Raw genomic sequence first — 4,317 nt, forward strand, 5'->3', positions numbered from 1 at the left:
AGCAAGTGAATGTTAGGCGTCATCACGACCCCACTGTTGGGATTTCGGGTCGTGACAACATACGGGCCAAACTTTGCCTAATCCATCAAGCTCCACACGAGGTCCCTTTTGTAATTTTACCTCTTTTTCATCAAAACCCTAATTTCCATAATCGACCTCTACTCTTAGTATATATGTATGAGTTAAACCCTGAAAACCCTAGCTCTGCTTCTTCTTCATACTTCAACAACTTAGAGTCGATCTCACTTTGTAAAAAAATTCTATTTTATTTATTTATTTATTTATTTTGTTGATTTCCATTGGTAGTGTAGAGTCACTATGCCATTTTTCTTTTTACCAGGCACAATATTTAGATCCTGACAAATTCTTCAATTTTTTTGAGTAGTTTTTCAAATCTTAATATGTTTAGATTTTTTAAGTTTTGGGAAAAAAGTAATGAAAAATAATAGGGAGCTTCCACTGACGGCATGAAATCTTTGAGACTGAATTCTCTATTTTGATGACAATTACAAGCATTCTTATCGATCTGATGATTTGCCCGATACATTTAAGCTTTCAGTAACAATTTGCTTTTCTTTTATTTTTTGTTACTTCTTTTCTAATTTTAACTTTTTGTATTTTTGGGTATTTTTTAAAATACCCAAAGAAGAGGATTGAGATGATTATCGCACCGGGTCCTGAGCAGTTTAATAAACTGTATCTTCTGATGGACAATGCAGCCTTGAAAGCTATTTTTGATCACTTTTCCATTATAGATAACGAGTTTTTATTTTGCGAAAACATTATTTTCATATGGATTATTTCACCAAATATATTTTTCTAATGTAATGGTTATTAAATAAATCTCTTTTTGCATTTGAAAATCTTGAACAGACGAGATTTTATTCACTTTGAATTGGTGCCAATTGTTTTGGACTAAAATCATTCACGACTTAAAATTGTCGCTAATTGCTGAAAAGAATGCAACTTTTGGACTGAAATACAAACCAAAATTTATGAGGCTCGAATAAACCAATGCAATAAATAAATTATAAAGTTAGACATTCCTTCCCAATAAAAGAAAACTAAAATTCAAACCAAAAATTGCTGCAACTTCCTTGCTGACTAGTGAACATTATATTTTAAGCTAATAACAGAAAGTACCAAAAAGAAAATTACAAGTAATGTGGTTTGGACTTATCTTACTAATCCTAGTGACGGTGAAGTAAATAACTCTCAACATGCATTGAAACAATAGGAAAAGATAGAATTGAAAATTCTCTGAATCTCAAAGTTTATACACTATGATGATATTGATAAAGTAACAAAGTTTCTCGAGATGAATTGCTATTAAGACCTCCCCCAAACTTGATTAAAGAAAATTGTCACGACCCAAAATTTACCTAGTCGTGATGGCACCTAACTCAACCCGCTACGTAAGCCAAACAACAGTTACACAATTCTAATGACATTAACAAGAAATCAATAAGTGAAATAACTAAATTTTCATACAATAACCCAAGGAGTGGTAGTACAAGTCATGAGCCACTAAAACTTAGATTTATAAAGCTAGTATGAAAATAAATATATCTGTATGGCATATACGTGAACAAAATTTGAATCTAAAACTACCAAGGACAAGTGGTAGCTATATCCGAAAAACAAGTACATCTTCAATGCCAGCTCCCGTCATCCAACACATCTCAGCTTGAAAATCCACATGCAAGGTGCAGAAATGTAGTATGAGTACAAGACCCCATGTACTCAGCAAGTATCAGAATTAACCTCGGCGAGTTAATAGTGGCAAGAATTATAAATGATACTCGCTTATCACATGTACAGTTCATAAATCTAACAAGTACAGAACAATAATATGATCAAGTCACGGGTCATAGATAAAACCACCTTGGTGCACACAATAACTTAACATACTCTGCTCAGTCAACAATCTAGCATAGTTTCATCCAAATCTGACTCCGAATCGATGTTCAAGACCCAATTATTCACTTTGGAAAAGTTTTGACAAAAACTTCCAATTTCTCTTTTAAATTTATCAATCAAATGCCAAAATTAAAGATAGAATCATGTAAAATAATTAAATATAGGTTGAAAATACTTACCCCAATCCAAATGGTGAAAATTTCCTCCAAAATTGCCCAAATCTCAGCTCCAAAACCTTGTGAGAAATAAGTAACTAAATTCCAAAACAAGTAAAAATGCAACAGTTGTCCCAGCCCGAATCATATCCTAGGTGATCCTAAAACTTATGTTTGATAATCCCAACATGATCCTTGTGATTACACCCAAGATAGCCTTTTGAATCACCCAGCTGGGCCTTAAAATGAGAGAAAGATGATGTTTTGAAGTTTTAAAAAAACTCTGAAATTTTCAGGGACATAACTGGTATTTTTATAATTAGTACAAAGTAAACCAGCAGTGCCCTCTGGGCCTTCACCAGCCTTACTTTTGCATATCCAACAGGCCCAACACCCAGGTTCACAAGCATGTCTGACCAATGCTCAGATTCAGTAACACACACATGGCCCAATAAGCCAGGACCCAAACATGAAGACAATTGTCTTGCTTACTCACTAACAAACGACAGGAACATGAGGACATAAATTCAAACATGTCATTCAAGTGACTCATAGTTCAGGAAAGGGCATATGCATAGGGGTTCCAGTTATCACAATCATCAGCAGGAAGATTTTCTAAGTGTCATACTAAGGGTGATGCCTAGCAAGTAGAGGAGCACACATGCACATGGACTTTACAATTACACAAAATGAACACATATGTAGGGTTATCATATTGGCAAATAAGTTCAAAGTACAGGTTCCTTAAGATACACCTGATTAGTTACAGGAAACATGAATCCATAAAAGCAAGGAACTAAGCATGAGAGTTAAGAGCATGAATTGGTTCGAAGGAGATTAACAGGTGACAATGACATGCTCAAGAGGCTCCCCTTAGGATATATACCATAATAGTCCTCCCAAGAAGAACATAAGAATTCACGGCAGGACATAACTAAGAATTGTAGGCCAGTTCAGGGCAAGTAGAATTGTTACTAAGGAAACCTATTAAAGAAACTCAGGGTCAACAATATCCCAAACTCAACACCACAACTAATCAGTAAACAAGTACTTGATGCAAATTGATCACATATAGCAGGTTCAATTATTCACATCAAAGATTCCCTAGGTATTAAACTCGAGCAAACCTAGCACTAGCATGCATGGGTCTACAAAACAGGATAATAGTAAAGCATGCAACTATAGTAAGGATTGGAGTTCACTAATGGCAGAGTAACATGCTTGTCCGAAGAATTTAGAATTCATATAGACATGATCATTTTAATAAAGTGAGCAAGTAGCAAGTTATGCATACTTCAGGGCAAGGCATGAATATGGGCAAGCAACAAACATAGACTAACTTCCAAACGGATAGGATTGCAAACAAAGGTAATACCACATTGAAATCATATTGGTTTACAAAATTCGAACAAGCATGGATATTAAGAACATGACCACAAGAAAAGTAGAATTGCAAGAGTCAAGTTACTCATCAGTTACAAATTAACGAATAAGAAAATTATGTTCCAGCAACAACTCAATTAGCAATATTAAGGAGAGAACAAAAGGACTCCCAGAATCTCAGTGCGTTAGAGTTTCCAAGGGTTTCGAATGAACCCCGGGAAGATCTCACACTGAGAAAGGAGCAACAATCGAATTCGGGTGGCTTTGGCTTTCAGCCGGCCAAGGTCTCAAATTTTAAAATAGTAGAATGAGTGAGAGTGACAGAGTAATAGCAGTCGTTGTTGCGATCTTAGAGGAAACGGGAAAGGGTTTATATAGTGACAGATTAGGATGAACAAACAAGAAAAACAATTAATTAAACATAAATAAGGCAAGAAAATATCTCATGCAAATCAGAATCGGTAGAGGAGATGGAAAGTCTAAAACCCTAGTTGGGTCTAACCGTCTGAAAATCGAACCAAAGGTGCAAATCGTTCCCTTGTTGAGCGTATATGGATGGAGTATTGTCCAAATCCCAAAGATTCGAGTAATCCCAGTCCGATCTTAGAAGTGGTACTTGCCAAAGTTAGACAAGTACCTAAGTAATACCATAAGCGGAAGGATGCTAAAAAAGTAAGTAGATCATAGATTGATTCCATTTCTGGGTCAGAATCAGAGAGAAATTAGGAGGCGGCTGCTAGGTTTACAGAAGATAAGGGGAGATAGAGAGAATACAAAGGCGACCGGGTGGGAAAATGGGTTTCTAGGGTTTGGGTGAGGGATTATAAAGAGAAGAGGAAGGATGTTGTGGGCCGTTGAT

The 4,317-nt window shown here is 35.7% G+C and overlaps 2 non-coding genes across 2 annotated transcripts; both read left to right on the forward strand.

Moving 5' to 3' along the window:
* The first annotated feature begins 455 nt into the window (after window positions 1-455).
* Window positions 456-527, forward strand: LOC142169349 (small nucleolar RNA R66). The gene has a single exon (XR_012699057.1). It is a non-coding gene; the product is annotated as a small nucleolar RNA R66 (small nucleolar RNA).
* A 127-nt stretch (window positions 528-654) lies between these two features.
* Window positions 655-741, forward strand: LOC142169358 (small nucleolar RNA snoR118). Its single transcript, XR_012699063.1, has one exon. It is a non-coding gene; the product is annotated as a small nucleolar RNA snoR118 (small nucleolar RNA).
* Window positions 742-4,317: the final 3,576 nt, after the last annotated feature.

This window comes from Nicotiana tabacum, chromosome 14 (assembly GCF_000715075.1).
Source record: "Nicotiana tabacum cultivar K326 chromosome 14, ASM71507v2, whole genome shotgun sequence".
NCBI lineage: Eukaryota > Viridiplantae > Streptophyta > Magnoliopsida > Solanales > Solanaceae > Nicotiana > Nicotiana tabacum.